Here is a 10,220-nt window from a genome sequence, read left to right as displayed (position 1 = left end):
ATTAAACGAAACAGCTTTGAATATATAAACAAAAGAAATACAGTCCCAGTCCTGAGGAGTTGTCATTAAACGAAACAGCTTTGAATATATAAACAAAAGAAATACAGTCCCAGTCTTGAGGAGTTGTCATTAAAAGAAACAGCTTTGAATATATAAACAAAAGAAATACAGTCCCAGTCCTGGGGAGTTGTCATTAAACGAAACAGCTTTGAATATATAAACAAAAGAAATACAGTCCCAGTCCTGAGGAGTTGTCATTAAACGAAACAGCTTTGAATATATAAACAAAAGAAATACAGTCCCAGTCTTGAGGAGTTGTCATTAAACGAAACAGCTTTGAATATATAAACAAAAGAAATACAGTCCCAGTCCTGAGGAGTTGTCATTAAACGAAACAGCTTTGAATATATAAACAAAAGAAATACAGTCCCAGTCCTGAGGAGTTGTCATTAAACGAAACAGCTTTGAATATGTAAACAAAAGAAATACAGTCCCAGTCCTGAGGAGTTGTCATTAAACGAAACAGCTTTGAATATGTAAACAAAAGAAATACAGTCCCAGTCTTGAGGAGTTGTCATTAAACGAAACAGCTTTGAATATGTAAACAAAAGAAATACAGTCCCAGTCTTGAGGAGTTGTCATTAAACGAAACAGCTTTGAATATATAAACAAAAGAAATACAGTCCCAGTCTTGAGGAGTTGTCATTAAACGGAACAGCTTTGAATATATAAACAAAAGAAATACAGTCCCAGTCCTGAGGAGTTGTCATTAAACGAAACAGCTTTGAATATATAAACAAAAGAAATACAGTCCCAGTCTTGAGGAGTTGTCATTAAACGAAACAGCTTTGAATATATAAACAAAAGAAATACAGTCCCAGTCCTGAGGAGTTGTCATTAAACGAAACAGCTTTGAATATATAAACAAAAGAAATACAGTCCCAGTCCTGAGGAGTTGTCATTAAACGAAACAGCTTTGAATATATAAACAAAAGAAATACAGTCCCAGTCTTGAGGAGTTGTCATTAAACGAAACAGCTTTGAATATATAAACAAAAGAAATACAGTCCCAGTCCTGAGGAGTTGTCATTAAACGAAACAGCTTTGAATATATAAACAAAAGAAATACAGTCCCAGTCCTGAGGAGTTGTCATTAAACGAAACAGCTTTGAATATATAAACAAAAGAAATACAGTCCCAGTCCTGAGGAGTTGTCATTAAACGAAACAGCTTTGAATATATAAACAAAAGAAATACAGTCCCAGTCCTTGAGGAGTTGTCATTAAACGAAACAGCTTTGAATATATAAACAAAAGAAATACAGTCCCAGTCCTTGAGGAGTTGTCATTAAACGAAACAGTTTTGAATATATAAACAAAAGAAATACAGTCCCAGTCCTTGAGGAGTTGTCATTAAACGAAACAGCTTTGAATATATAAACAAAAGAAATACAGTCCCAGTCCTGAGGAGTTGTCATTAAACGAAACAGCTTTGAATATATAAACAACTATTTGTTCATGTAGAAGGTTGTCTAAAAAAAATTGCCATATTTCTATTATTTATGACTGTATTTGCGTATTAAATGCTAGGATTGAATTCAATTGGAGCATACTTTGCAGTAAACAACAGAGTCAAAGCTGGACATATGGTATTTGATGCTGCTATTCATGGGCGTAGTCAGAATTATTTTTTTTACATAACACTCACATAAATACACGTAATCGAATCTTCATGTCCCTTCATTTGTTTCGGTCGTCTTTGGTAGCCTAGAAGAGGTTCTTTCTATAGCTCGTGGAGCTTGAGGGTTAAACAAAGCTGATATTAAGTGAATTGTATCAATTAGTTAAATTTGGATCAGTCATGTAAAAAAAATGTGTGATAGATCTAGACTTACAATAATAAATCTGCGATTAGAAATATTTTTACCGATTGTTTTTGTTTAGCGCATGCTTTTAGCTTTCTCACTGTGCTATGATCCTATCACTTTCTCACTGTGCTATGATCCTATCACTTTCTCACTGTGCTATGATCCTATCACTTTCTCACTGTGCTATGATCCTATCACTTTCTCACTGTACTATGATCCTATCACTTTCTCACTACTCTATGATCCTATCACTTTCTCACTACTCTATGATCCTATCACTTGTCTGAACCAGTTGGGAAAGGGGTGGAGAGAAAGAACGCAGCATCTTTCTAAATGTGCCAGTGAAGTGCTTATGAAAATAGATGGTTTTATAGTTATCTATTGTTAGTTTCAAACTTTGAAGCGACGGCCTATGAAGGGAACTAATTCACCTTATACCACCACATCTGTCAATTACAATTTCTTTCTTTGTAGGAAAAAAAAAATTATATCCAATAGTTAATTTACTAATGGTTAATTTTTTTTTTATTGATTGTTGTTTTTGTCTGGTAAAAGTAATAATTGCGCTAAATTTTAACTTGATCCGAGATTGGGTGTTAGAGAAATAACAACATGTACAAACTTTTTACCAAGCAGACAGAGTGAGTTGATATAACCTTTTTAGAAATGCATAATTGTAAGGTATCAAATCTGCTATTCACTACACTTTATCTAGCGGAGCCCAATGACTGGTAGAAAAACAAATCAATGTGTGAAATGTTTTTTAGGATAGGGTTAAACCTCAAATAAATGTAGTTTGCTTTTTTTTTTAAAAAAGTCCGTGGCTTGATTTCACGTAGATTTACTTTATTAATGTGTTCTGGCAATTGATAGAAAATACCATTGCTAGGCTCAAATGGTAACTAAAGTTTTGTTTTATTTTTTTATTGGAGGGGGACGGGTTGAGCACAAAATCCTTTTAGGCTACACTCATGAAATTTAGGGATTATAGCTTTGCTTTGCTTTTATAGAAAGGGGGGGGGTAATTTCAACACCAAGGGGGGACTGGGGTCATTTCTATACAACCCGGCCCACAAATTATATGTCACATAATGGGCATAGGCCTACATTATACCTGTCCTTAAGAGCATTGTGTAAAGTTTAATAATTTATCGAAAGTAATTAGCTATATGAGTAATTTATTAGATGTTTTTGAAACTGTCTAATAATCGCAATTACTAAATGAATAAAATGAACACTTAGAATTTGGCATCTCTTTATGTGAACAAATTCCTGCTATTATATACATTCACATAAAAATGTACAGGAAGGTCCTCCAACGAACACATGGTTTATAATTCAGTTTCACTCCTCGCAAGTTTGTCAGGCATATGGACTTCTTTTTTTAAATACAACTCTTCAGCCTCCATCATTTAACTGCCCGTCTCATAAGGTCATGAGTGGTTAAGCGCTTGGCTTCAGACCCTGGGATCTTAGAGCTGACTACACACACACACACACACACACACACACATGTTCACTTGTTTGAAGGTGATTTACATTCAGTCAAACAAATACTGTCAAATTAAAAAAAAAATTTAGCCAATTTAAGCCTCTTTGTATTTCCACTTAAGTCTATATATCTTTGTCGTCTTGGTATTAGTGTTTCTTATGGCGTTGAGCCTGTTCATTCATAAATGCTGTCATCATAAGGTTGGTGAATCTCTAGTGCTTGTGAGAAAACATTAATAATTTTACTACCTTTTTTTTTGCACAGGATTCCAGCAATTGTTGCTTTGGACATGACAATTTTCTGCTTCTTCTTTTTGGATTCTTTTGCATTTTGATTCCAATCCACGCATTGCTGCACTGTTTAAGATAATAATTGTGATTTAAGAAAGACTTCGTAGCGGGGCCAACTCGAGATCATGCAACAACTCCACCACACCAATAAGAATTTTTATGTGACTGGACATGTCATCTATAGGACTTGGAACATTGTTGTTGTTCCCTTTAAAGATTCATCCGAATATATTCACACTAACATAGATCTCTATAAGAAATGAAGGTTTCTTGTTTATCGTTTTGTATGTAGACCTTTAAGGAAGTAACGTCTTCTAGAAGCACTATATAGGCCTGCTGATGTAGGGTATTTACGGCAATGCTTTAGATTAGTATTAGACCTTTAAATGTATAAGATGTGTTTTTTTTTCACTATACTCAAAGTGTTGCTTTTAAAGGGATGTAACAATAATAATTATTATTATAGCTTTTATATTGCGCTACTTTCATGCTTAAATATAGTTCGTCCACCGTCGTTCGATGATGACCACTTTGTCATCCAGGGGGCTGAGAGCTAGGCACTGGGGTTTTGTGCCTCCTCATGTGGCTGGTGAGATCTATGTGAGCCCGGAATGTTCGGCTGCACACTGGGCAGGTTATTCCAGCTTGAGCTAGTGTCGTGGGCCTTGCTTTTCTTCTCTGTCATTTTTCTTCTGCCAGCATTGTTCTCTTTTCCTCAGCAACCTTTGCGCCAGTTTTCACAGCGCAACGCCATGATGCTCTGTCATGTGCCTCTGTCTCCCAGGTGGCTGGGTCTTTGCTGAACGCAGGACAAATTACCAGATACTGAAGTCCTTCGAAGAGCGTGTCTGCAAAGCATCCACACAATCCTGATGCAGTCCCAGCTGCGATGGGCAGGACACGTCTGCAGAATGGTAGACCGCCGCATACCTAAATGACTCTTGTAAGGCCAACTAATCGAAGGAAAGCGCTCGCAAGGTGGTCAAAGAAAACGCTTCAGGGACACCCTCAAAGCTTCTCTGAAGGCGTTCAGCATTGTAATGTACTAGTTTAGATAGAGAGTAGGTTAGTTTTGTTAGACAAATATATTGTGTATAGTTTTAGCGACGGTAAAAGTAATGACGTAGTAAGACAGACTAATGACGTAGTAGACTTAGACGAAGAGAAGACCAACATGGCGTTATGTTAGAAGTAGGCTGTGTTTTAAATAATAGTTGGAAATAACGACGTTTTTAGGAAGACTGGACAGATTTCCCAGTGATTAATAAAGTTTCATTTTATAGAACTGAAAGTTGTTATCAAGTATGTTTAATTAAAAATGTTCTGTGGCTAATGTTAAGTAATAATTGATACCTAGTCGAAGTCAGATTAGATTAGCCCACAACAGCATAGACCCAACCACCTGGGAGACTTTCTTGCTTATAGCATGCTCAGAGCGCTATGATCCAATCTCATTTGTGGACCAGTGGGGGGAGGGGTATCTGGGAGAAGGTTTTCCGTGCTGCCGTAAGCGCTCAGTAAACACAACTCTGCGTGTCGAACCTCGATCCCCCTTCATAGGTAGCCAAGCCAAGCGACGTTCAAGCGTTCTTAGCCTCTCGATCGCGCATCCCACAATTTACTGGTATTCCTTTCGGTTGCCCTACCGGCCCAATTGGGTACCGGCCCGAATGCCCATATAGCCTGACTTTCTGGGAATTAGTAATGAGCCTTTGGACGTCAAGCCACTGCACGAAACTCGCTGCATAAAATTTCGTTTCAATTAATTAATTAAAATAAATGTTTTCTGTTCACTTTTAGTCATATATATATATATATATATATATATATATATATATATATATATATAACTTTCTTTAGTTTTTGAAATCTGATTGTGACAGACGTACGGACAGAAAGGCCGCTAGAAAAAAAAAGAAACATAAAACTAGGACAAAGCTAACAGCCCGACAGATCGACAGTGGATGTGGTAAGACAAAGCTAACAACCCGACAGATCGACACTGGATGTGGTAGGACAAAGCTAACAGCCCGATAGATCGACACTGGATTTGATAGGACAAAGCTAACAACCCGACAGATCGACACTGGATATGGTAGGACAAAGCTAACAGCCCGACAGATCGACACTGGATTTGGTAGGACAAAGCTAACAACCCGACAGATCGACACTGGATATGGTAGGACAAAGCTAACAGCCCGACAGATCGACACTGGATATGGTAGGACAAAGCTAACAGCCCGATAGATCGACACTGGATGTGGTAGCGTGTTTTAAAAAGAAAAGACTGCCATTAACAAGAAAGAAAAAAAATTACGTATGTACAATGACCAACACACACTTCAACATTTTTTAAAATGCCAATCGATTTTAGAGTTAAATCTTTAATTGATTCCAATTAGATTTTAAACTCTTGTAAATGTAAAGATTTAGTGCGTGACTTGAACGAATCACGCTAATGAATAGATTCAGCAGACAAAGTTCTTTAAAAAAAAACACGCTTGTTGTTTGTCTATGGTAGTAGCTACATTGATCACGATTCGATACAGCTAATCGATCTACGACTAATCAAATTTCTGCTTACAAAACCAAGTCGCCATACCCTGCAGCGGGCGTCCCTTGCGACGGAAGGTCAAAGGTGAGGAAACCTAATGTCGTCATGTGCGATAACAGTCAGCTTAGCGTGTTGATATGTGTGTTCTAAAAACACAGCCCTTGACTGTGTTCTCACAAGTTCTCTGTGGACCAGAACATAACGGTACTTAGAGAAAAGGTCTCTGTGTTTATGAGCAGATTTCTACTGGAGTCAAAGAGATCGGATTGCTAGGATCAACGTGATGGTATTTACTTAGCAGGTACTGAACACTTTATCTAGGTATTTCAGTAGGTCCTTACTACAGTCTGCCATATCTCTTCCATCCAGTAGGAAATAGATCTACATTCAAATATTAAGTTTTATGTGGATAGTACAAAATAGTCTATATCGGATGTTTGTTTTTAAATTGATTGTTTAAATATACTCTTCACTTAAATATGTAAAAGTCTAACATTAAAAATGTACAATCTGTCTACTAGACGTTCTTAGCTTTTAAATACACTAGCCAAAACACTCACACGATAAAGTAATGCTAATTTGTTTCACCATCAGGTTCAATCTTACAATTGTGATCAAACGTTTGTGTTTGTTTATTGATTCAATGTATGGTGTTGAAGTCAAAACTAATTCAAAACAAGGTTACAAAGACAGTTTGTGTGGAAACACAAACTGAAAATCGGCCCCCAAAGTGGTCATCCCAGGCAGGTAAAAAGGCAGGTTTCAATATTATCAGAATGAAATGCTATTAAAGAGAAATGACAGAAAATAATGGAGAGAAAAAGGTTAACAGATCTCGTGTGGTGCCCCAGCGGTCCAGCAGACTAAAGGATAAGTGAAAGTGAATGTAAAGTTAGATGTGAACCTGGCCTAACTGATGTCTTATAATGACTATCTAATTGATCTAATTGTTTTGTAAAGGACCATTCTCTTATTCCTCAAGAATAAAACATTTCCGTAAAAATTTTTTTTTTTTTTCTTTGGTTAATGTGTTCTATAGCAACCGTGGCACTGTAGTTCACGCGATAATATGAAAAAACCTACTTATTAATTGTTGTTTTAAATTATGTCTGACTTAAATGCATACTAAATATTTTTTTCTTTTTAAAATAATAAACATTTTTTTGTGTGTAAATATAGTACTTACTGTAACACAATTTACTAAAACTTAACAATACAAATATATTTTTAAAAAATTGACAGAAAAAACTACAAGCGTTTGCATAAATGTGTTAAGAATATGGCAAATTGCCCCCCCCCCTAATAAAGAGCCTCAAGTGTTTGTTACTATTAATAGTGAATAGTTGTAAAAGTGGTGTATTTTTATGATTTTTCATAAGGTTTAGATAATAGTGAACAAATAGATGCTATCTTACTAGATTTTTCTAAGGCTTTTGACAAAGTTCACCACCATAGTTTGCTTAAAAAATTAAAATATTTCGGCATTAATGGTCCACTGCATCAGTGGATTAAAGATTTTCTGATAGGGAGAGAACAAACTGTAATAATAAATGGCTCTAAATCAACACCGATAACAGTTAACTCAGGTGTACCTCAAGGAACAGTCTTGGGTCCACTACTATTTTTAATTTACATAAATGATTTACCAAATTGCATTACCTCAGGAACAAAAGTCAGATTATTTGCAGACGATTGCATAATATATAGAACAATAAAAACAACACAAGACACAGATATTTTACAAAGAGAATTAGATGAATTACAGAAATGGGAATCAAATTGGAGCATGTCTTTCCACCCAGAAAAATGTCAGTTGTTAAGAGTAACAAAAAAACTAAAACAAATTAATTCCACTTATCTTATTCATGGCAAACCAGTAACACAGACTAAAAACGCAAAATACCCAGGTGTTATAATAAATGAAAAACTGTCATGGAATCCACATATTGATGAAACTACAAAAAATCAAACAAAGCATTAGGATTTATTAAAAGAAATTTCTATAAATCAAATAAGAACATAAAACTAAAATGTTATTTAACCTTGGTTAGACCAATAATAGAATATGCATCCTCCGTTTGGGACCCCTCAACTCAAGAAAACATTAAGAAACTGGAACAGACACAAAATAGAGCAGTGAGATTCATAACAAACGAATATTCACATTTGACTAGAGTAACACCTTTAGTAAAATCACTAAATTTAGAAAGCCTTCAGGACAGAAGGCTCAAAAGTAAAGTAGCAATCATACATAAAACACTGAACCATAATCTTCAAATACAAAAACAAAATTTAATAAAATACTCTGAAAGACACAAAGATAAAGGCACATTCCTCGTCCCATATGCTAGGACAATTTTGTACAAATACTCCTTCTTCCCTAGTGCTATTAGAGCATGGAATGGGTTGCCTGAGCTAGCCAGGAAAACCAGTGACTTGTCAGAATTTAAGTCATTGGTTAATATGCATGACTAAATTCATGACGCGTAGGATACGATCATCTTCTTTTTTGAAGTAACGTCTGTATTATATAAGATAAGATAAGATAAAAACTGCTTGCATAAGTGATTGAAAAAATTAGATTTTTTGCTTTCAGAAAAGAAAAAAGTAGCCGTTGCATCAGAACTTTGAATGGTCTCAAATATTGTGATGTCAGATTTTCACTTTCTTTTCTAGTTTACGAGATCTAAACGGGATGGATGGACGGACAGACGGACAGACAGGCCATACAAAACTAATAGCGTCTTTTCCCCTTTCGAGGGCTACTAATAAAGAGAGAAAAAAAAACTTTGATATATTCCAATGATTTTTGGTTTGAGCAAAAACAATGCACTAATAGAAATAAAATGAGTTGGTCTTACACACAAACTTTTTTTTTTTTTTGTGACGGTACGCACCTGTACAGCCTACTTATTTAGTGTTAATTAATTTTATTCTTCGGTATCGAATTAGGGAAAGATTTGCTACTTATTGAGAATTGCGAGTGTATATATGCAGTTATTCCCCTTTGTACATTTTGTACACGTTTTTTTTTTCACCTTCCCATTCTCGTTTCAAGTGAACATTTTGCATAATTATTCATAGTTGATGACAATTCATCAATCTATAAGAAACTTATCGGATTAGTTTAATTAATTAGTTTTAATTAATTTTTTGTTTAATAGAAAAAAAGGAGATTTTTCCAGCAGTATTGATATATATGGCAGTGATTTTTAGTTTTTTTCCCTTAGATAAGTTTTTTTTTTTATAAGTTTTTTATTTCCTATTTTGCTTGTTTTTCTTTGGAAAGAGCTGTACTTAAGGTCCGATGTTCTATTACTCTGTGAACTCTCTAGAATAAAGTTTATTTTATTTTGTGAGCCGTGAGAAAAGTTCAAACTATAAAATATAATTGAAAGATATTAAAGAAAACAATGCTGAGATTTCTACCTATATATTTGTAGATTGATAGATAGATGGATAGATAGATGGGATTTAACAAAAATATTCTTGGTTAGGTTAGGTAAGTATAATAATACTAACCGCTACCATTATTGACATCGCCGTACGACTGTCTCATAATGTAAGAAAAACTGAACTGGAAACACAAAGAAAGTATGGGAACCTAAACACTGGAGATAAAGCGTTTATGGAAGTGAGGCACAATAACAATATACCCCATTTGTTATATCAATCGAGGGATAATAACAACTGACCTCACGGATACCTTCAAGGCCCTCAACATTCCTAGGAACATCCTCGTTGCCTGTCAGAAGGTGGTACTGCCGCAGACCTGTCACATCACCAGAAAATTCCTTAGTGGAAACTGATGAAAGGACTACAATGAATTTTGTTTCTCTTTAACGAAACTCGACCCTGGCAGCGCCAGAGAATGAATACTTGTTCGTTTCTAACACAATAATAATAATAAAAAAACAAATGTCTTAACGAATACAAAGAAATGTGCAATGGTCGGCCTTATATCTGGGAGGTTGGAGGCTTCAGTTCAAATTTAGACTTGTTGAAATATTTGTTTTT

At 35.3% G+C, this 10,220-nt stretch overlaps 1 protein-coding gene across 1 annotated transcript in view; it reads left to right on the top strand.

The window, feature by feature from the left end:
• Positions 1-6,281: 6,281 nt before the first annotated feature.
• Positions 6,282-10,220, top strand: part of LOC106053243 (uncharacterized protein CXorf65 homolog) — a 34,906-nt gene continuing 30,967 nt past the window's right edge. Inside the window, exon 1 of the mRNA XM_013208766.2 lies at positions 6,282-6,504. The gene's annotated coding sequence lies outside the window, so the exon portion shown is untranslated. The remainder of the gene's footprint in view (positions 6,505-10,220) is intronic.

The sequence above is a fragment of the Biomphalaria glabrata genome, chromosome 3, assembly GCF_947242115.1.
Source record: "Biomphalaria glabrata chromosome 3, xgBioGlab47.1, whole genome shotgun sequence".
Taxonomy (NCBI): Eukaryota; Metazoa; Mollusca; class Gastropoda; family Planorbidae; genus Biomphalaria; species Biomphalaria glabrata.
Note: the sequence above shows the minus strand (reverse complement) of the source record. Positions and strands in the feature narration are given on the sequence as shown.